Here is an 8275-nt window from a genome sequence, read left to right as displayed (position 1 = left end):
AAGCCTTTGGCATGATCTTTAAAAGACCCAAGGGGAGGGGGGAAGTATTGGGCAAATATAAACAACATTGCATCCAAGAGGTGAAGCTGAGACATGATTTCATCCTAGCATCTGCAGTAGCCAAGTCATTATAGCACAATCAGAGCCAGCTGGGACCACGGACGATGACTCCGCATCCTGTTGATGTGGCACTTGGTGCAATATGGATGGAAGCCAATGAGGATGGGAGGGATGGAGGCCCCGTGACTTCTGCCAACCTTTGTTCAAAGCCAGTGGAAACCCTTGATTCAGCTCAACCCTTTTCTGTGCCTAGCTAGGGGGAAGAACTTAAAGGGAAGGTGCTGAGGCTGCCATGATAAGTGTGGGCCTCCAATGTCCCACTGGAGCCAGTACTGAGACTTTTCCAGTTCCTTTCTAAAGTGGTCGGTCTCAAAGTGAGAGAGTGGCACGGACATATATACACTACCAAACGTAAAACAGATAGCTAGCGGGAAGCAGCCACATAGCACAGGGAGATCAGCTCGGTGCTTTGTGACCTAGAGGGATGGGATAGGGAGGGTGGGAGGGAGATGGAAGACGGAGAAGATATGGGGACATATGTATATGTATAACTGATTCACTTTGTTATAAAGCAGAAACTAACACACCATTGTAAAGCAATTATACTCCAATAAAGATGTTAAAAAATAAATAAATAAAGTGGTAGGTCTTTTTGCCGGTAATGCTAGCTAGCACTTCTTCAGCATTTATGTGCCGGGTACCATGCTAACTTACCACATTCATTGTCCTATTAATTTGTTTTCACAACAGCTCAAGGTAGAAGGTAAATACTATTATTGTCATCCACATTTTATAGAACTGGGATCTGAAGTTTAGACACTTTCATAAGAACTGGGATTCAAAGCCACATAATCAGACGCCTGTTTGTACACTGAAACAAGAACACACTGTCTCTCAGTGTTACTTGCCAATGTCTCCCATGAGGAAGGGCCTAACTGATGGCTAAGTTTCTTCTAATTGGTTTCCCTTTAATAGATGTTGGCATGGTTTTGCATCACATGAGGTCTGCACATCCTCAGTACAGGTAATAAATAGCAAGGTACTAGGTTGAGGTGAGAAAATGCTTATTGCCAACATGCAAGGTCTACTTTTAGCAAACCTAGTAACATGAAACAATAGACTTACAAAACAGGCACTAGAGGGCCATGCTTGACTGTAAACTTTTTCATTGCTTTGCCAAAGGATTTGCCAGAGGGTTGCTTTAAACAGTGGGCTCAGTAACATTTATTCAAGGGATCAGGGCTTCTGACAAACATACCTGCATGATTATCAGTGTGGAGATAGTTAATGGTTGTTGGTAAAATGGTTCATTTGGGCCAAAAACATCTGAAATTGTTCCTCTAGCACTGACAATCAAGCATCACAATTTCAAAGTGAAAGTTTCCTATTGAACTGTTTTACAAGTTGGTAGCTTTTAGCCAGGATGGAAAGGCATGCTTGCTACACACTAGCAGGGAAGTGCTGTGTGTTTACCATCAGGTTTTAGGTCCATATTACTTTCCTAATATGGGGGCTTTTTCTCTAGTCTTGCCATTCATAAAAATGGCTAGGTATTCTAGTGGTAAATGCTCTGTAGATGATAATTTATTAATAAACTGGCTGGAGAAAGAAAGAGATGGAAATGGAAGGTTGGTTCTTTGTTCTTTCATCCTGACTACACAGTGCATTTCATCCATTCTTTGGGGTCTAGGAACAGATTCGTGGTGGAAACCAGAGTAGGTGAAGGCAGTGAGTTACACTGCTTCTCTCAAAAGTGGGAGAGTAGATTAAACCCCACCCGAGGCACCTGGGTTCTGTGTCAACCTATGTGGGCTGCACGAGTTACGAAACAATCTTTGGGGCTGTAAGAGAAAAAGGGGGAATCACCTTCAGAATTCACAGCCACAGGTCTTCATCGAGAATTGTGAGATTAGCAGACTTACCCCTCTGTGCTAAAGCTGAAGGCAGTGGATGGAGAGGTGAGCTTGGTGGATAGTCTAGAACCTTGTTTCTGGAAGACTATCAAACTATCATTTAATTCTGAACAGAAACCAACAATCTAAGTTCAGATGAAGCAAGCACCATATACTACGATCTGATATGGTTTCCATTCCAGCCCCAAACAAGAATCTCCCCACCCGCGGTCCTGTTGGTTACCAAGGATCTGATATTGGCTTACTGATATTTATGATGAACTCTGTGTTCACGTTTCCCCTGTTCAATCACTCGCTCAATATTTTTCCTTAATGGGGGTCGATGTGCTGAAACTCCTTCCAGAGGGCTTTCCCCTGCTAGGTAACTGTGAATTTTTTTCTCCCCCACCTTTTTTATTTTTTATTTATTTTTATTTAATTTATTTATTTATTTATTTATTTATTTATTTATTTATTTATTTATTTATTTTGTGGTACGTGGGCCTCTCACTATTGTGGCCTCTCCCGTTGTGGAGCACAGGCTCTGGACGCACAGGCTCAGCGGCCATGGCTCACGTGACCAGCCGCTCCGCAGCATGTGGGATCCTCCCAGACCGGGGCACGAACCCGCATCCCCTGCATCGGCAGGTGGACTCTCAACCACTGAGCCACCAGGGAAGCCCTTCCCCACTCCCCTTTTTTTAAATTGTTGATTTTTACTGTTTATAAGCATTTTCACAAATATTTTGAAGGATTATTTAAAATTAAAACCAGTACTTGTTCCCACCTTGATGTTAAAAAGAGAGAGAGAGAAACAAGAAAATCACTCTTCCCTGCACTTAGTCTATATTTTGGGCAAACCTTTCATCTTTTCAGTTGAATTAAGGACAACAACTAGATGCATGAAGGATTATAGGAGTGAGAACTACAAAGAATTTTAAACATCTTAAAAGCTTCAGCCATTCAAATTATCAATAGTTCCAGTGTATCTTATTTGGAGTCAATACGTTAATAGTACAATCTGGTAATTTTTGCTTATTAATTTTAGGAAAAGAAAACCCTTCATTTTAATGACATCTCTATCAAGAAACAGTAATAATCTATGCTAAATAACCATATATTCAAAGACATACTAATACTAATTTTATTGAAAAGAGCTATTTATGCTGATTGACTTACGTGTGAGAGAGCCTTTAGCCCCTCTGAGAAGTTTGTATTTTGGCTACAAAAATCTTTCCAGGGCTGTAAACTGACAGGTTGTTTGTAGATTTTTTTTTTTAAATTAAAAAAGAAGAAAAATTCAAGCAAGCCAGCATTTCCCTGAAACTTAGATCTGCCAGTGGAAGTGACTGTGGTCCTACTGTTCTTGTGTTTACTTTCCTTCCCTGTGGTCAAGGTACCATGCTGTTGTACGATAGTTTTTTTACTGTGCATTGTATTTCAGTTCTGGATGCCCAAGCTCCATTGAGTAAGTTGGGTGAGTTTAAGAGCAACTCTGAAGCAGAACTATCCGCACGGTTTAGTAGCTACTGTGAGTATATCATACGTGAGAGTTAATATACTGTGAAGATACGTCCAGTCCTTTCCAGTCACTTACATATGCTTTTTCCCGGAGCAGAGTCTGCATTATGATTACTCCATTCATAAATCAAACAGTCCATTTAAAAGAGATTAAATGGAGGAAAAATTATTTCAAGCTTTGTTTGCCAGTGATTTTACTTATGCTAGTTCCCAAATCCTATGAAGAAACTGGGTTATCTTCAAGGAAACTGCTTCACCAATCAGTATATGCAAAGCATCTTGTGCAGAAGTGAGGTCTCTCCCGAAAGAAATTTTCAGGAATTTATTTCTATTTAGGAACAAAAGCTTAAGTTATGAGACGCTCTAACATCGTGTGTGTGTGTGTGTGTGTGTGTGTGTGTGTTTTGCCATAAAAAGCAGCATTGTAGCGAATGTTCAAATACACAATGGCACCGCAGGCAGACTTTCGCTAGAATTTTCTGTGACAATGGGGTAGAGTCTAAATGCAGCATGAGCAACACTCACCCAGCTCCAGGGAAACGGATGCATGTCATTTAGGAGAAAAGTGGCCTTTGCTTTCAGAAAGTTAATCTAGCCTGGAAATCTAAACTACAAGGGTCCCAGCACTTCATGTTTTTCATTCATTGTTCCTGTGTATCTTGGTAATGATGAATTACTAACATGCTCTTTTAGTTTTATTCCTAAACGCAGTCTCCAGAGTCTAAAGGGATCTGTTATCATTTCTAATAGCAAATCTATTCAAGTCTATGTGTTAAGATGAGTAAATCACAGTTCCTGCCAAAAAGTCTAACAGTACTGATAACGACATGATGTGATGTCATTATGTGTAAAGGCCACTAGATCTGTAAACATTCTGAGGTGAGGAGGGAATTCACTTTATTCCACAACTTCCAACATTTTTATATTTCAGTGTAAGATGTTTATTTTCTTTTACATGCACGTAAGTTAAATCCTGTGTAAGGAGGCACAGCCCCGCGGTGGGAGCGGGGAGGAGAGGGTGAAGGCACCGAGGCCGGAAGAAGGGGAGCCGTGGGCTCCTCCTCTGGGAAATTGTGCTTCACTATCCAGGAATTCTGGGAATCTTCTCAAGCTTCTGGGCTGCCCTGAGAAAGTAGCTTGACCTTTGTGTGTCCAGTCAGTTTTGGAGATGAGATTCCAGCCTAGTGACTCCCTATTTGTAAAAGGGGCTCTGAATGTTTCCTGTCTAGTTTTTGTCTCTGTATTCCCTCTGTCATAACAGTATCATCTGGGGCTTCCCTGGTGGCGCAGTGGTTGAGAGTCCGCCCGCCAATGCAGGGAACACGGGTTCGAGCCCTGGTCCGGGAAGATCCCACATGCCGCGGAGCAACTAAGCCCATGCACCACAACTACTGAGCCCGCGCTCTAGAGCCCGTGCTCTGCAACAAGAGAAGCCATGACAATGAGAAGCCCATGCACCGCAATTTAGAGTAGCCCCCGCTTGCTGCAACTAGAGAAAGCCCGCGCGCAGCAACGAAGACCCAATGCAGCCAAAAAAAAAAAAAAAAAAAGTATCATCTGGAAGCCTTTATAAACAAACCTTTCAGTGTTTTTCGAAGTCTGTAAAACACAAGCAAATTAGAGCCTGTAATATCTTTAAAACTATTACAATCATTTTCTTTTCTAGATGCAAACATTTAATGCTGATCCTGGGGTCTGGGATCGCAGCCTGCTTTGACCTGGCGGTGAGAGGCGGCTGGGCCGAGCGACCCGGGGACGCTCCCATGGCCCAGTTCGCGTTCCAGGGTGACCTGCACTCACTGCTGCAGCCGGCTACACCCATGCCCCACGCAGCCCCTGCGCGCTGGCAGCGCAAAACGCAGGAAGCCTCGGGCCGGGCCCCTCGCCTCTGAGGGCAGCCAACCGATCCCACAGCGCCGGGAGAACCCCGGGGCCGAACTCCCGGCAAATCCAGCTCCAAGATTCAGACCACTCCCAGCAAACCTGGCGGCGATCTCTCTATCCCCCGTCGCAGTGCTTCCCAGATGGAGGTCGCTAGCTTCCTCCCGAGCAAGGAGAAGCAGCCCGAAGACAGTCAGCCGCCCACCAAGAAGGAACATCAGAAAGCATGGGCTTTGAACCTGAACGGTTTTCATGTGGAGAAAGCCAAGATGCTTCGGCTCAGTGGAAAAGCACAAAATGCCCCAGAGGGTTACCAGAACAGACTGAAAGTACTCTATAGCCAGAAGGCCACGCCCGGCTCCAGCAGGAAGACGAGCAGTTACATGCCTTCCCTGCCAGACAGGATCCTGGACGCCCCTGAAATCCGGATTGACTACTACCTGAACCTTGTGGATTGGAGCTCTGGGAATATACTGGCTGCGGCTTTGGACAACAGTGGGTATTTGTGGAGTGCTAGCTCTGGTGTCTTCCTGCAGCTGCTGTAATGCAGCAGCCTGGGGACTGTACATCTTCTGTGGCTTCGATCACGGAGAGCAACTACCTGGCCGTGGGTCCCAGCAGTGCTGGGGTGCAGCTATGGGATGTGCAACAGCAGAAACGGCTTCGAAACATGACCATTCTGCCCGGGTGGGCTCCCTCAGTTGGAGTAGCTATATCCTGTGTAGCGGCTCACTCTCTGGCCACATCCCACACCATGATGTTCGGGTAGCACAACACCATGGGGCCACACTGAGTGGCCACAGCCAGGAAGCGTGTGGTCTGCGCTGGGCCCCAGATGGATGACATTTAGCCAGTGGCGGCAACGATAACTTGGTCAAAGTGTGGCCTAGTGCTCCTGGAGAGGGTGGCTGGGTTCCTCTGCAGACATTCACCCAGTATCAAGAAGCTGTCAAGGCTGTAGCTTGGTGTCCCTGGCAGCCCAATGTCCTGGCAACTGGAGGGGGCACAAGTGATCGACACATTCATATCTGGAGTGTCTGCTCTGGGGCTGTGCTGTGGAGGCCCATTCCCAGGTGTGCTCCATCCTCTGGTCTCCCCACTACAGGGAGCTCATCTCAGGCCATGGCTTTGCCCAGAACCAGCCGGTGATTTGGAAGTACCCAACCATGGCCAAGGTGGCTGAGCTGAAAGGTCACACAGCCCAGGTCCTTAGTCTGACCATGAGCCCCGATGGGGCTACAGTGGCATCAGCAGCAGCAGATGAGACCCTGCAGCTGTGCCGCTGCTTTGAGTTGGACCCTGCCCGGCAGCGGGAGTGGGAGAAGGCCAACACAGCCCAAAGCAGCCTTATCCACCAAGGCATCTGTTAAGGACCAACTCATCTCAGGTTTTTGTGCTTTTTTTTTTTTTTACTTTTCGAATAAAGTCACATCTCCCTCTTAAAAAAAAAAAAAAGATCCTAATATGCGACCTTGCCTTGAATGTTCAGTATCCTAAAACTTAATTTGCCATTTGTCTTATAAATGATTTTCAAAAATTGTGTACTTTATGGTATGCTTGAATACATTACCAAATTTATCTGTATTTCTTTCCTGCCATTCACTGTTTAGAAGAAACAGCATACTCACAAAACAGTTCATGGAATATAAAAAGCCAAAATTCTTGTGACATTAAATACTGAAGCTTTGTATTAATTACTCATATATATATATATATATATATATATATATATATATTTAATGGTACGCAGGCCTCTCACTGTTGTGGCCTCTCCCATTGCGGAGCACAGGCTCCAGACGCGCAGGCTCAGCGGCCATGGCTCACGGGCCCAGCCGCTCCGCGGCATGTGGGATCTTCCTGGACCGGGGCACGAACCCGTGTCCCCTGCATCGGCAGGCGGACTCTCAACCACTGCGCCACCAGGGAAGCCCTCCAATATATATCTTTATATGATTATAGTTTACAATATCCCTGAGCATATGAACTATGACTGACTTATTTATCCCCAATTCTAACCATGTTTCCAGACCTAGGCAGGCACTTAGCATGTGTTCAATAAGTGTTTGTTTAGGGAATTAATGTTAAGTCTGAAAGAAATGGCACTGGAGTGAACATGTTTGTTATAGACTGAAGGTTTATGTTTCCCCCCCAAATTCATATGTTGAAATCTTAATTTAAAAAGTGGGGCCCTTGGGAGGTGATTAGGTCATGATGCTGGAGCCCTCATGAATGGGATTAGCTCTCTTATAAAAGAGACCCAGAGTACAAGAATGTACACTCTTGGGCTTTTGAAAAGGATACATAATTTAAATAGCAGAGATAAACTCATTGCCAGAAGAATTAAGTGAATTTGGAAATTGATCCATCCCTAATGGAATCTGAGATGAGACCTCAGCTCTGGCAGAAACTATGATTGCAGCCTTTTTTTTTTTTTTTTTTTTTTGCGGTATGCGGGCCTCTCACTGTTGTGGCCTCTCCCGTTGCGGAGCACAGGCTCTGGATGCGCAGGCCCAGCGGCCATAGCTCACGGGCCCAGCCGCTCCGCGGCATATGGGATCCTCCCAGACCGGGGCACGAACCCGTATCCCCTGCATCGGCAGGCGGACTCTCAACCACTGCGCCACCAGGGAGGCCCTGATTGCAGCCTTTTGAGACTCTAAGCAGAGGACCCAGTGAAACCATGCCAGACTCCTCACAAAGAAGCTGGGATTGGAACCAAGATGGCGGAGCAGAAGGATGTGCTCTCACTCCTTCTTGCGAGAACACCAGAATCACTACTAGCTGCTGGACAATCATCGAAAGGAAGACACTGGAAGTCACTGAAAAAGATACCCCTCATCCAAAGACAAAGGAGAAGCCAAAATGAGATGGTAGGAGGGGCACAATCACAGTAAAATCAAATCCCATAACTGCTGGGTGGG

General features: G+C 45.4%; 1 pseudogene across 1 annotated transcript; it reads left to right on the top strand.

Annotated features, from left to right (window-relative positions):
* The first annotated feature begins 4783 nt into the window (after positions 1–4783).
* On the top strand, positions 4784–6770 carry LOC309805062 (cell division cycle protein 20 homolog; annotated as a pseudogene). Its single transcript has one exon. The product of its transcript is annotated as a cell division cycle protein 20 homolog (transcript).
* Positions 6771–8275: the final 1505 nt, after the last annotated feature.

This window comes from Mesoplodon mirus, assembly GCF_964341445.2.
Source record: "Mesoplodon mirus genome assembly, chromosome: 5".
Taxonomy (NCBI): Eukaryota; Metazoa; Chordata; class Mammalia; order Artiodactyla; family Ziphiidae; genus Mesoplodon; species Mesoplodon mirus.
Note: the sequence above shows the minus strand (reverse complement) of the source record. Positions and strands in the feature narration are given on the sequence as shown.